This window comes from Mesoplodon mirus (genome assembly GCF_964341445.2).
Source record: "Mesoplodon mirus genome assembly, chromosome: 1".
Lineage (NCBI taxonomy): Eukaryota > Metazoa > Chordata > Mammalia > Artiodactyla > Ziphiidae > Mesoplodon > Mesoplodon mirus.
In genome coordinates, this window is record NC_138976.1 from 61,214,760 (window position 1) to 61,230,442 (window position 15,683).

General features: G+C 40.0%; 1 protein-coding gene across 12 annotated transcripts in view; it reads left to right on the plus strand.

Annotated features, from left to right (window-relative positions):
- BNC2 (basonuclin zinc finger protein 2) overlaps positions 1-15,683 on the plus strand; it is a 436,262-nt gene that overhangs the window by 157,655 nt on the left and 262,924 nt on the right. The window lies entirely within an intron of this gene.

Here is a 15,683-nt window from a genome sequence, read left to right on the forward strand (position 1 = left end):
CCTCATTGCTGTTTAGAAGGGTGAAGCAGAACCATTCTAGTTCAGTTGCAGCCAAAGGTTTCCAGTGTGATTTAAAATCAGGAATTCTGGGAATAGGACAGTTTGAAAGATGCAGGTCATCTGGGCTGTGGATCTTGTAAAGAGACCTTGTTGTGAAGCCCTGTGAGCATCTTTAGGGTTTGAGGACATTCTCAGGTTTTGCAGTTGTCTCAGATATAGCCATTTTGAAGATTGCCCTGACCCCTGTCCCTCTCCAGGGGAAACTCTAGCCTGCTCCTTCACTGTTCCACTTGTTTTAGGTATGGTTACTGAGGGTGCGTACGATTTGACTTGGGTTGTAATTGTGCAGGTTACGTGTAGCAGTCAGGATGGCTTCATGATTTGATCTGACTCAAGTTAATTTATAACAGATTAAAATGTGGATGTATGGAACGGCCTTCTGATTTTGCGTTGGGACTTTATAGAATATTCATGTGTCTGACTTTTTCCCTGTGAATAAGAGACGTATGGATTATCTTGGGCTTACCTAAGTAAACATATCATCATAATTTGAATTTAGTTTTGAATTACCTGTTTCTCGTCACTTTCAAACCTTAATACTTTCTTTGATTTCATGCTCTTGTGATGAGTCATTTTTCTCTTCCTTAATAATGCATATATAATATACATAGAGTTGCGTATGTGTGTGTGCCTGTGTGTACTTGCACACTTTGATAACTGCCAAATGAACGCAAGGAAAAACATTTTAGAGTTGTTAAGCCAGGATAGTTTTACATTGATAAATTTTTTTAATGTTATGTAACAGAAATTTAAGTCAAGAATATACCACAAAAAAGTAAACTATGAGTGGGGCTATGTGCCATGTTTATAGAGTTTTTGGTACATGATTTATGTATTTCTGTAAAACGATGGTTTTGTCAAGATAGACCTCGAGTTTAATCTGATTAGTGCTGTCCATAGATGGTTTATTATCTATAAACAGATTCACATTGTTTATGGGAGGTCTTAAACCAACAAGCAGTCAACTCTATAGCAAAATCAAGATTTATGTGTGGACTTGGCACTTCAAATTTTTGATGAATTCATTAGAATTTCCGTTACATTCTAGAGAATACTCACTTTAAGAATTCTTTTTACTCTGTTGAATGTAATAAAGTGGTGATGGAAGTTTTCTTTTTATGATTCTTGTTTTTAGTTCCAAATTTTAAAGTGCACTTTTCAGAGGGATATTAAACTTACTTTGTGCTGGATTTTTTTTCCCTTACAGCCAATTTCAAAGTTAATTCTTTTTCCTAAATAGTAGAAAAACTTGTCAGCAGTGCCAAATTGAGAAAAAAAGTCTATCATGTATGCTTAGATTATCTAAAAAAAAATTGTTATCCTGATTATGGAAGCAGTTTTTGATTATAAAAAGGATGTTGTGGTTGTTTTCAAAACCTTTCTGATTTATTAAAAATTTCCCTTTATAATCCAAGAGGGAAAGAGTAGAAATACTCCAGTATCATGTCTCCTTAAGATGAAAATTAAAGTTGACTTAGGATTTTTTCCCTAAAAAATCAAGCTTTCTTTAAAATATTAATAATTGTTCTTTCAGCATTTTTCTCTTCCCATTGTACCAGCCAGTATTGTTTGGGATTGCAGAACTCTGGTGGGAGTTGAGGGGTTTGGGGGAGTTAAAAGATTGGTCCTGAGTTGAGATTCTGTTGTTGTCACTTATTAGTCTTGTGACCTTGGGTGAGTCACTTTATCCCTAACCTTTATTTTCTTCAGTGTTAAAATGGGGAAAAGAAAACTAGAGAATTTGTCAGGAAGATGAAATGAGAAAACACCTGTGAAGCTCATGTACATAGTAGGTGTTCAGTAAACTGTAGATCCTATTCTTTGAGCTTGCCCTGTGGCAAGCTTCCCTTGGAAAGCTTCAATTTTTGTAAAAAAGGGGGTAAATTTTTAAAAAAGTTTTAATTTCTCCAGGTATCTGTAGGAAAGGAGGTATTAGGCATTGGCAGGCAACTTTCTTTTTTCTTTTTTCTTTTTTTTGAGAATCACTTGTATCATCCATTAGTCTTGTGTTTTTGCCACTCTGCAAAATTCTCACTGGGATGGCCTTCCTGGATGTCAGAGTGATGCTATTATTTCTGAGATATCAGTTATGGCTAACGATAGACTAGAAGCCAAGTTGGCAAATTCTGTTGAGTTCTGTTTACCTTTGTATCATCAGTTCTAATCACTTGCTTGAATCAAAGCTTCCTGCTTTATGATACTCATTATCATTAGCACTTGGTAATAGAGCTAGAAGTTCCATTATACAGGCACCCTGGCCTCTATCCCTGGCTTTGTGAATATTCACTTGTATTCATGGAATCAGGGTCACACTAAAGCAAATAGTGTTTACACCTTTTAGTAGAATTAAAATAGTAGCAAGCAACCTACACGTGTATTGGGGTAATATTTTATCTTCATTTACAGTCTTGCACAATGCCTTAAGTGTAGTTAACGGCTTGGGAAATATTTGTTGAGCAAAATGTGCTGCTTTTATTGTTTTTAAATCTGGATTATGTTTTTATCAAAAGTAATTGTGTTCTCATGAGTAGTACATTAATATTGTCATAGATGGTCTTTGATTAGCATTGTTATTTTGCTTAACATCTCATTTCTTTTAGCCAACACTAGTTTGAACATACTCCATCTTCTATCTAAAATAAATATTTGGCTTAGCATTTACTTTCACCTGTTGCTAAGAGTAAAAGAATGAGGATTAAAAACTAATCATTTCATAGCTACCTCTTAGCTCACACACTGTACTAGAGGTGGTACCCACTTTGTCTTTCTCAGCTCTTGCAAAAGCATTCAGGGCAGGTACAGTTATTTTCATTTTACAGATGAGGAAATAAAGGTCTCAAACCTGTATCCAGCAAGTTTGACCCCCAAAGTCTTTGCTTTTTCCTCTCCCACATTCTTCATCCGTCTATAACTTAAGCCGGCTATAAAAAAAAAAAAAAAGAATAAAAGTTAGTTGTTGAACCTGCTGTTTTTTGTTTTTCCTTTCAAATTAAATTTTACAAGGAAGCCAACATGCAGAACTGATAAAAGTTAGAGCTGCTCTAGATGAAAAGGGTCTAGTCGCAGAGTCCTATCTTTTAGGCTTCTACTAGGGATCCGTGGAATAACTGCTTAGAAAACCATAGTCTAATGCCCCTACACCCCCAAGAAGGAGGCATAGCATAACTCCTTAATCTGGGAGTTAAAGGGTTTGTTTATCATCTTGAACTTGGAGGTGCAATTATGGGGAATTCACAGGAAAGCCTAATCTCTACCTAATTTGAGAAGAGGCTATAGCTAAGAGAAAAATAGTGGGGGTAAATACCAATGTAAAAAAAATTTAATTATATCATTGTACAGCACATGTTAATTTTCAGGGCACAGATTTTGTTTAATCCAGAGCAGTGAAGTAATTTTACTGTGGGAAGAGTCATAAAAAACCAAGTCACAGCTTTATGTTTAACAGAAATCTGTGCCCACAAATGTATACAGACTCTACTTCAGTTTGACAATATTAAAAAGTTGTGCTCTATATAATGCTATAGCATATCTGTAAAAGATGTACACGTATCATATGCATACATGAATAAATGTAAGGATGGAGAATATGGGTAGATTTAACTCTGAGAAAATGTTTTAAGAAACATACTGTTTTAAATAAATTGCTTATAAAACAAATTAATTGACATGGTAATTTTGTAATATTTTTATAAACCAGGAATTTCAAGTTTTTTCATCTGCTAGATTTATTTTGGGATTTTGTGTAGTACTTCATTAGAAATACAATTTCTATTTATCAGCATGGGTGGAAGAGTATAGGCTTTCAAGCCAGATGTATTTGCACTTGAATTTACCCCTTCTTTATGTGACTTTGGAAACTCACTTCATTTATAAAATGAGGGTTAGAAATGGTAGCTGTGAAGTCCTGCACAGAGAGGGTGAGCTGTGTTGGCTGCTGTTAGCAATTTCTTCCTCAGTTGTTCCTGTTGTCATTAATTTGCAAGCTTTATGCAGTGTTCAGTTAGCATCTCTTTATTAGTGGTGGTACTGGGTTCTTAATAATTGTATCATGTACACACTTAGCCTTTTCAGTTACCAGTTTAAAAAACACTTGTGCCAATCTTGCAGAAGCTTACTTTTGTTGAAGAAAATGAGAGGGGAACAAAATCTCCCTTTTCGGACTCTTCACTGAGCATCAGTCATTGAGCAGCATAATTCTAAAATCTTATGTGGCTTTTGGGTACTTTATGAACCTTTTTATGGTAATCCAGAAGCAAGACACCGATTGAATTAATACATTTCCATCGAGGGACTGGTCTGTTAACCTCTTCCTCCTAGCTCATGTATGCTTTTGTAAGGGGACTTTTACAGTCTGGTAAGGAGGTTGCCACATTCTGTGGGGATGCCGCTTTATAGATGTGCAGGCTATTGGTGAATCTAAGAGCCTTTCTGTGTTTAAAACAAAGAAAAAGGTAAATTAGAAATGGTAACAACCAAACCAAAAACCCTGTTCTTTTTATAAAACGCAAATCCTAAACTTAACTCGCTGACTTTAACTTTTAAAAGTTTTAAACTGATTTTTTTTACAGCTCGTATAAAGGGTACATCTTTACAGTAAAGATCTCATTAAGAAAACTACAAAGAATAAACACTATCTGAAAGGGTGCCACTAAGGAACCATTTAATTAACATCTTTTTAGTCATCTTTTTTCATTTACAGATACATACGGATATATGGATAGATGCTAGTTATATAAAAGGATTATGGATATGTGACTTTTTTTTTTAACTCAACCATGTCATAGATATCTTTCCATGTCTGTAAGTAAAGATAGCCATCATAATTTTTAATGGATTCTCAGTATATCATTGTACCATAATTTACTTAACAGGTTCTTGGTTTGTGGACGTTGAGGTTGCTGCCAGTTCTTTTCTTTTACAAAGAGTACTGCTTCCATATGAACATTCTTGTTTGCACTTGTGTTCTTATTTACTAAAGGCGAATTCTTGAAAGTGATGTTCATGGGGAAAGAAGTATAATTTTGTATAGCTTAAAACAGTGGTTGGCAAACCTTTTCTATAAAGGGCCAGATAGTAAATAGTTTAGGCAGCTGTGTGGTTTCTGTAACAACTATTCAATTCAGTCCTTGTAGCCGCAAGCAGCAGTAGACTATATACATAAAGGAATAGGCACAGCTGTATTTCAATAAAACTTTATCTACAAAAGTGGGCAGCAGGCTAGCATTTGGCTCAGAGGGTGTAGTTGCCTACTCCTGGCTTGAAACAAAGCAGAAACTGATGAGGGCTGGAAAGCTACCCCCAGTTGTCTGTAAGCTGCTCTCATAGTATCTTAGAAATGTCTTCTTATCTCAGGGAAATATAATGGGTTGATTACCTTCTTTCCAAGTATATGGCAATCGATACCTTTTTAAAAAGCTTATTATAGGGCTTCCCTGGTGGCGCAGTGGTTGAGAGTCCGCCTGCCGATGCGGGGGACATGGGTTCGTGCCCCGGTCTGGGAGGATCCCACATGCCACGGAGCAGCTGGGCCCGTGAGCCATGGCCGCTGAGCCTGCGCGTCCGGAGCCTGTGCTCCGCAACGGGAGAGGCCACAACAGTGAAAGGCCCGCGTACCGCCAAAAAAAAAAAAAAAAAGCTTATTATAGGAGGTTTTCACACCTTCCCCTACTCTGAAGCCTAGTAAATTTTAAACTAAGAGGCTATATATGCCAGTGTATATTTGTTGACAACTTGTGGGGCAGAGAAATACCCCTAAAACTTAGATTTTAGAGGAGATGTGCATTTTCTCACCTGTAGAAGATTGCTTTGATGGAGTAAGGTTCTGGAGATATCCTGAAGTAAGCCAGAAGGAAAGTTAGCAACAGAAGTATCATTTCAGCAGAAATGTGCCACAGATCAACAGGGTGACATTGAATTAGTTACTGGACCTTTATAGGCTAAATTACACTCAGAAGACTGCTCTGTGCATAAATAACAACCTCCTTGCATCTTGAATTTTTATAAAATAGGAATTATTGGCCCCTAACTGCCCTAAGGGTATTTCTTGAGGATCAGGTGGAATAATGATATAGTTAAAAATCACTCTATTTGTAACATTGGGTCACTGGTGCCACTGTGACTTTTAAGAGATTGATTTATTATTTATTTTGCACGCATTTGTTGAGTATCTGCTGTATGTAAAGCTGTTTGGTAGGTGCTATGGGGAAAAACAAAGGGAGAAGCAAGTTAGTTCTTGCTCTTAAAGAGGAAAGCATGTAGTGTATTTAAAGTCTACGGTTGTATAGTGCTGACGGGCCTAACAGTGGTAGAATGCTGGGAAGGAGATCTCTTCTGCCTGGGGGTATCAGGAAACTTTGTGGAAGGAGTGGCATGTAGAAATACAGAGATGTTGAAAAGTTTAGTGCAGGAGAGGGTATTCCAAAAAAAGAGCAGTATGAGAACTGTGTCAAATTGGGAAAGCCCAAAGCAGTAAGCAAGAGACATTAAGTAGTCTAATTAGACTCTGTCGCGTTTGCCAATGAAGGAGGAGGAGAGATGAAGCTGGAAAGGGCAGGGCAGAGCTAGGTTGTCGAGGGCCTGGATGGAACTTCGTTAATTGGTAATTTGTGGGGAACTCTAAACATCGTCTAGGAGAATCTGTTTGACAGTTGGAGGGGTGGTATGTGGCCCTGGTTGATGAGTGTGGAACGATAAAGTTGGGATTATCAATCACGTAAGGGTTATGGCAAAGGTCTGAGCATGCTCTTGTTAGAAATGATCTAGGAGAGAAATGATCTGGAAGGTGTGTGGGAGGACAGCTGAGGGGATGGGAAGGGAAAAATAGACAGGCTTTCAGAGTTTATTGGGTTTGGGAAATAAGCAGAAGGCTTTTAATCATGATCTATGGTTCTGAGTCTTTGTTAATGGGATTCTGGTGATAATAATGCAAAAAAACCCCCCCAAAACAAAAAACAACCCAAGTCAGGGTAGAGCTGTAGTAAAGAAAGGATAGCAGTGAACCCATATGCTTTGCTTGTTTAGCTCGAGGTGTTAACTGGATACTTGGAAATTTCTAGTGGGAGCTTGAAAGTGCAGGACTAGAGCTCACATGAGAGGTAAGGAATAGGGATTGGGGAGCATTGTTCTCATACAGGTGGCAGATGAAACCGGGGAGAGCATCACATCTAAAAGGAAAGCATGTAGAGAGAAAATGGTATTTTATAGCATTTCTTATCATGATAAGTCATTGACATAAATAGCTCCATCTTTATTTGAGACTACTAATATCAAAAACACACAAAATGGAAAACCATGTGTTTTATCATGTATAAAGTGTTCTATTATCTACTAAGCCTTTTTTAGATTCTAAAGCCACTAGATTTCAGGAGTAAAGTATGTTCAGTTTGAAGAAATACCTTGTAAGATCCCCAAGGACAGTATAAGGAAGTCCCTTTTACTTTATCTTCTCACTGCTTCCTGAGACCCTCAGTAACAGAGAGATGCCATTGGTGGGAGAGATTTAGGTTCACTTGTTACCTGTCTGGTACAGAATACTGTGTACAGCTTTTCACCTTCCCTAAATCTCACCCCAGTTGATCTAGGGTTGGGAAGCGGGTGGGGTGGGTAGGGGGAGGGTGGGTCTTCCAAAGAAATCAAGCTCGTGTGCTTTTGTGCATTTTCTCTTTTTAGTCTGGGGTCCTCAGCAAGTTTGGAGGGGTGATTGTGCAATGCACAGTATGACTGATTTCCTTTCTTCTCTTATCATTACCTATGTTCAAGCTTTGCATGCAGAGAGAAGCATGTTGCTTCATTGATCTTGGGCATACTGCACTGTGCGCTTTGGCAGTGTGGTGATGGCTCCCTGCCAGCTCTCCTGGTTACGGCACCCCGGAATTCCACTGGTCTGTTGGTACCATTTGTGGCCTGCCTTCAGTCTCACTCTTCATAATAAGTCTAACCCACGTCAAATGGGGCAAGAGGCTAGTCCAGAGGAATCTGCTTCTCTACACAACCGCTGTGCATTAAATCTAGTTTAACTGCTCCTTGTATGGCAACTTAAACTTTTTTTTTTTCCATAATAGGTTTAATGTAGGTGGTTCAAGAGGTAACATGGGATGTTGAATTTTGGGAGGGTAATATTTGTTCTCTCACTGTTTGGAGTGTGACACATTCTTCTACCATGTTTCATTCCTCAAACTCCCTTTTCTGCTTTCTCACGTATACCTTTTTCATTCCTTTTCAGTGTTGTGAAATTTAGGGTGGGAAAAACAACCCCATTGATTTGTCCCCTTTTGTGCCTTTTTTTGTTCCCTCTTCCATTGCGGAGCACAGGCTCCGGACGCGCAGGCTCAGCAGCCATGGCTCACAGGCCCAGCCGCTCCACGCCACGTGGGATCTTCCCAGACCGGGGCACGAACCCATGTCCCCTGCATCGGCAGGCGGACTCTCAACCACTGTGCCACCAGGGAAGCCTCCATTTTGTGCCTTTGATGAAGTAAGATCAAGTGAAATGCACTTGTTTTCTTCCAAAGTGAACTCCTTTCTAAAAAATGCCACCCCCTCAAAAAAAGGTTCTTGGTGATCATGGCTTGAGATTTGTCTCTTTCCCCTCATTAGAGATAAATTCATCCTCATTGGTTTTTTTAAAATTAATTGATTAATTTGTCTGTGCAGGTCTTTTTAGTTGCAGCACTCAGGATCTTTGTTTGCAGCTTACGGGACCTTTTTTTTTTTTTTTTTTTTTTTTTAAGTTGCAGCATGCGGGATCTAGTTCCCTGATTAGGGATCGAACCCAGGCCCCCTTTATTGGGAGCGTGGAATCTTAACTGCTGGACTGCCAGGGAAGTCCCAAATTCATCCTCATTCTTTTTTTTTTTTTTATGTTGGGGGTAGGAGTTTATTAATTAATTAATTATTTTTTGCTGTGTTGGGTCTTCGTTTCTGTGCAAGGGCTTTCTCTAGTTGCGGCAAGCGGGGGCCACTCTTCATCGCGGTGCGCGGGCTTCTCACTATCGCGGCCTCTCTTGTTGCGGAGCATAGGCTCCAGACGCGCAGGCTCAGTAGTTGTGGCTCACGGGCCTAGTTGCTCCGCGGCATGTGGGATCTTCCCAGACCAGGGCTCGTACCCGTGTCCCCTGCATTAGCAGGCAGATTCTCAACCACTGCGCCACCAGGGAAGCCCCCATCCTCATTCCTGATCTCTGTGAAGAATCAGGGAGACAAGCTGAGTGGCTGAGTTCAAGGTGATGTGGCTGAGTTCAAGGTGACATGGGTCCTTTTAAAGTGCTTTCTAGTTTGAATGCTAAAGCTATTGTCTGTCCCCAAATTATTTCCTTCTCATTTTTGCAGCATCTGTGGAGTTGCCCATATCACTGCTCCTAAGGCGGCTTGCTCACTTGGGCTTTTTCTTGACATATTGACTCTCCTTCACAGAGTGAGATTCTGGGAGATCCTGGATCTTATGCCCTGGTGTTTGCTTCTTTGTTCTTCCTTCTTCCCTTGTTTCCCCCCGCCCCACCCCCAGACATATCTCTTCTAAAACTAAATTATCATCTAGAAAACTTTTGCCTTCCCAGTTCTTTTTTGATTTTCAAGTTTATTTAGGCCAGTGGTTCTCAAATTTTCATGCTTATCACCATCACTTGGAGGGCTTGTAAAAACACCTGGCTGGGCTCTACCCCACAGGGGGTCTGTCACAGGTAGGTCTCAGGTGGGGCTGCAAATGCATTTCAGGGGAGTTCCCAGGTGATGCTAATAATGTTCCTGGGCTGAGAATACACCTTGAACTACTGACCTAGACTGTTGGTTGTCTATCAGTTTGCTGTCTAGTTTTGGGTTATTTTTTTCCAAAAGGGTAGGGCTTCTTCAGACTTTATTCACGAGCTCCCTGGAAACTCCTTACTTTTTCATCTTATATTTATTTATTTTTTACTGTAGTTAATTTACAGTGTTTCAGGTGTACAGCAGAGTGATTCAGTTACACACACACACACACACACAATTGGTTTTTGCATTCTTTCCATTATAGATTATTACAAGATATTGAACATAGTTCCATTTGCTATACAGAGGGTCGTTGTTGTTTATCTATTTTATGTATAGTCGTGTGTATTGGAAACTCCTTACTTTTAATTCATAGGTCAAGCCACTAGCATGAAAGAGAACTCAGAAAATTGCCTATGTTTTCATTGGGAAAGCCTTGGCTGGGGCAGGAGTGGCAGGGAGTGAAATGTATCTCTTCTTACTACTTCCCCCAGAGAAGACTTTTGTGGTCATTCTCTCAGATCTCAGACACATCTTCATAGTCTTCGTCAACACAGTGTTCTAGGAAGCTGTCTACAAGTTGATGGAGCTGGCCCCTTACTGAGACCAATTGAATAGGTATAATTTTCAGTTTCCCTAATTGCTTATATTATTCCTTTGACACTTGAGTTTGTTCACCACCACCCCCACCTCCACCACCAAATTCCTTCCCTCACTGTCTCAAACTTCTCAGCCCTGATGGGAATGGTGTGCTGGGGGGGCAGAGGGAGATATCTGGGGAAGTATCATTACCTATGCTGTGTACCTACAGCCGGCTTAGTTAGGTGTGTTACCTGTGTCATCTCCTTCAACCTTGCCAACCATACACAGTAAATATAATTACTCCCATTTTACAGATGCAGCAAATAAAGCTCTGAATTGGTAATTAACTGACCAACTTCACAAGGTACTGTAGCTGGGGTTAAAAACAGAGGTTCACTCCAAAGCCAGTGCTCATTGCATATCACCTGCCTTTAGGATAGTTGGAGGTGAGACTTGAGGGCAGAAAGAAAGTTTATCTGGGCATATATATACATACATATATTTGAAATTTCACTTAATGTCAGTTATCAGACTTGGCGATGTTTATGCCCATGAGCAACAACCTGGGGTGTTCAATTTCCTTGTACTGAATGACAAGAACGATTGTAAACCAGTTGAAAATAATCTCATTTTGTACTTTTCTTTCTTGAGTATAAAGTCCATCTATGGCATAGGTGCAAATAACTTCATCCTCATTTTCTTCAGTGCTAAAACCCACATAAAACAAGAAGTGGAGAAATAGGTGAACTCTATCAAATGGTAGGAGACTTTTCTAGTAAAACACTAGCATGGTAGTTCAGAGGACTACGTCTTCATTTCAGTTCTGTCCAACTTATCAAATGTGGAGGGGAGACCATAGTGATAGGCCTCAGTTTTCTTATTTAAAAATAAAAAGAGTGCGGTGGAAATTTCCTCCCCACCCCTTACTTGTCTGATAGGGGAATTAATAAATATTTTGTGTAAAGCCCTTTGAGGCTCTGTAAGAAAGATTCTGTGTAATTTTAGCATTATTCATGGTCCATCAGGCTCCTCAGGGTGTCACCAGGGAAGAGAGATTTTTATCTTTTATCCTGCCTTTCACAGCATAAAAACAAGGTATTTTTGTTGTTGTTTGTGGCTTTGAAAATCTCCTGTAATTGTACCTGCAGTGGTTGCTCCCATCACAGGGCCAGGGCCCTAGCTCCCCCAAGAGGACCAGCCCTCGAGGCAGAAAGAGACTGAACCTCACTTAGTTCCTGACTCCTGTGAGGATGCTTTGCAACCGAACCCCACCCAGTAGTCTTCTGTGTCTGTCAGCCTGTTGAGTGGCAGAATCCCCTGCCCTTAACCCTTTTCTGTTCTCTCTTCTCCCATCCTGATCCTGTAGTTCATTGTTCTGGGATGGCTCAGAGGGGACTGTCCACCGTGCTATTCAGTTCTTCTGCAAGATCTTGCTCATCCTTCTCACCTTCCAACACCCTGCCTCATCTAAGGCCTCTGTAAGAACCAGCATATTTCTGGCCATTCTGTATTGGCAGCTGCATAAATACTGTTTTGAGTCAGCAGTTCCTTTCTGATCATGAAGTGGTGCTTTTCATTCTTAAGCTTTAGGTTCTGTATATGTGGCCCTTCTGTGGCTAAGGCCTGGGGCTCCATGGTTGGGAAGGCTTAGGCCTGGAATGTTGTCTTTAGTTAAATTGTCGCCTGAAAAATGAAGATAGACATTATCTGCACATCCAGCAACTTTAGCTCACCTTATTTTTCTATTTATTCCTCTCACTTATTTGCTGCACTGCATTTAACATACATCCCTGTCTTTACAGTGTTGGGTAATTAATTTATTTCTTTATCTGCTCTTTGTCACAAGTGCTCCTGACTAGCTTATTTTCAAATCCATTTCACTGAATGGTCTTCCTGAATTCTTTGCATTATCTGAGTATTTCCTCTTGTTGCTGGTATCATCTAACCACTGACATGAGGCTGCTATTGCTTTTCTCTGGCTTAGAATGTAACAGAGCTTGTACCCAGCCATGTCCCTGAGTCCTCTCATGGGACTCTTTTGGGGTTATGTCCTCTCCCTCTATCATTTTTTTTTTTTTTTGCGGTAGCGGGCCTCTCACTGTTGTGGCCTCTCCCGTTGCGGAGCACAGGCTCCGGACGTGCAGGCTCAGTGGCCATGGCTCACGGGCCCAGCCACTCTGCGGCATGTGGGATCCTCCCGGACTGGGGCACGAACCCGTGTCCCCTGCATCGGCGGGCGGACTCTCAACCACTGCGCCACCAGGGAAGCCCTTCTCTCTATTTTTTAAAGCCAATTCTCTGTCTCCATTCTTTTCTAAGTTCTCCTTGGGTTCAGATCCTTTCCCTCATACCTTTACTGCTAGATGGAAGCTACCAAAACACATACACTTCAGAACTGCTCTGGGCTTACGGCCAGCTTCACCAAAGAGTTGAGATGGCATGGAAGTTAATTTATTTAGGCTCTGACTTTTTATAGTGCTTATCAGGCAAATGCCTGCCTGAATGTTTAATGTTTAAAAATAAAATTAAAGTTCAAATGGGCCCTGGCTTTGCAAGAAGCACCCCCAGATTCTATAAGACCTTTTCTTGGTAACACATTTCTTCTCCCAAGTTATCACTTCTGCCTCTCTTTCTTTCTTCATTTGTTGCTTTCCTTACACCCACCTTCTTCAAGTATTTTGAACGGTAGCTCCCGTTTACAATGTGGAGGTTTTTATGTCTTCTTTTCAGAAATCTGGTCCCTAACAGTCTTTATGTATGATCTCAGTAAACAAAGAGCGTGTGTGTGTGTGTGTGTGCACGCGTACGCACGCGCGCGCGTGTGTGTGTGTGTGTGTAGGAAGCCTGCCATATTTCCTCCCTGCCCCACAGAAAATATGTTTTCTGGAAACCCTTTTGACACTGAAGTGAATGCCCGCTGGCCCTCCCTTGTTGAATTCTCCTGAGAGGAGAGAGAGAGAGAGAGAGGCCTTTATGCTTGTTGTCATATCTTTTGTTTCTGCTGATTATACACAAAGTAAGTTGTAAATAGCTCTCTCACACACCGTGATTCCTTTGAGGTCTCTACAGGAGAGTAGATATGCACTCAGCTCCAGCTTCCCTGGGGATTCTAGAGGGTCCCTTTCAAGGCCTCTTACTTCCTGTTATAGTACCAGCCGAATGAAATTTAGATGAGTTCTGGACAATTACCATCCCATAATGAAACCTGCAGCCTACTGTTTAGAAATACTAGCTGATCACTGTAGTTTTTTTTCTTTGTTTTTAAATTAAATGTTTTTTATTACTTTAAGAGTAAAGTATACAAAGATGCAACAAAGAATAAAAAAATAAAATGTCCCCTTAGTCCTACTACGTTTCAGAGATCAAAATCACTGTGAACATTTTATGAAAATCACAGTAGAACTTTGTTTTAAATATGATGTTGAAATGCACACTAAACACTAGCATGAAGACGAGAGGATAAAATTGGAATTCTCCAAATCAATTTGAATTTTCAATTCCATTGAAAACAGAAGGTACACATCCTATTTTAGTATCTTAATTTAAAATAGAGTAATAATGAGTTAAAGGGAATTCCCTGGCTGTCCAGTGTTTAGGACTCTGCACTTCCACTTCAGGGGGTGCGGGTTCGATCCCTGGTTGGGGAACTAAGATCCTGTATGCTGTGGGACATGGCCAAAAAGAATTTTTAGGTCTGCTGTTTCTGTCAGGCATTTTTTGATTGCTTATAGATAGTTGGCTGACTGCTAAGGCTTCTGAATCAAAAGGCCTAATTGTCTAGGTGTGCTGAATTATACCTAATTAGGTTATCAAGCTTTTACATCCTGTGTATTTTCCTTGGGACATTTTGATGAACTGGAAACAGATATAGCTTGCCTTTCCCTTATACTTTTTCTCTGTCTGATAATTGATGACTCTAATTGTGGTGGGCGAGGTAGGGGGAGTATTGTTGTTAGATGGTGAACTCATGAGTGAAACCATGTGGATTTTGGTTCAAATCTCAATTTTCTCATCTTTTAAGGAAGTCCGTTTTCACAGATCAGAAGGATTTTCTTTTCTGCTCAGAAATCCTAGGATTCTAAGATGGAGAGCACTCTTTGCTTTCCTCCTAGTTCCTTTTTGTGATTTGGATAGCTGGAACATTCCAGTAGCCTGGCACCATTTCCTTCCAACTTACTCACAGACCTTTTTGTTTTCTCTCAGCAACTGTGTATTTCTAAGTGTTTGAGGTTGTAATTGAGTGTAATTGTAGTTGTTTAACTTTCTCCATTCCTCTTGAGAGTGTTTATGAAATGCCTTCTGTGAGGGTAAAAAGGAACTAGAAACTTTGTCTTTGTGACATGGTCAACTAATATTAAGGTAAGTGGCAATTGTTTTGTGTACATGAAATAAAGTATTATTTACACTTAATTTGCAACATATGCATTCTGGCTTATCTGCTGTAATCAGTTGAGTAGTCACGTTTATTAAGGTTTTATAGGAAACTTTGGGGGGGTTTGTTTTGATGTGGAATATTCTAAGTAATTTCCCCCCAATTCTTCTCTTGCACCCTAGGGAGAATTACTGTTGCACCACTCATTGGTGCCCTCACCATGTGTCAGTGTGGGGTGGGATCAGCATTGTTCTGTGGGTGACACAACACAGATGCAGTGTCTCTATTCCCCTCCATGACCCGTTTTCTTTCTCATTTCTCAAGTTAGAGGAGAAATCCCCTTTAACCTTGCTGATGTTGTCCCAGACCAAAGAACGAGTAGTAGGTCTTGATTTCTTGTGACACTTTCTTCATTTCCTTTAATTGTCTTCTTCGTAATTTCTTTCATATGAAACATCAACAAATGCCTCTAGAATGGATGCTACTAAAAGCACCTATTACATGTTTTTCATTAACTTCTTTGAAATATGTTTTCGCTCTTTCTCATTTCTTAAGTTTGGGCTGTGTAATTTTCTAGCATGTGCCCCTGAGCTAGTTATTTACCTACTCTAAAGCTCCCCCTTTCTTGTGAAATGGAGATGCTCATATCCCATAAGATGGTTGAAAGGGAAAAAAGGGTTAATCTCGATGTAAGGTACCCACATGGTGAATGGCACAATGCAAGTGCTCAGTAAATGCAACCTCCTTTTCCTTTCCTTCTCAGGCTCCAAATGAAGAAATTTGTGGGTAAAGAGTGGTTAATTTCAAAGACAGCTGATATTCTGTTGATGTCACTTTATGGAAATAGGCAGGAAGAAAGAATAAGACACTTGAAAAGAATAGGAAAGTTGGACCTAAAAATGTTTGAAGAGTTGACTTTTTAAAAAAT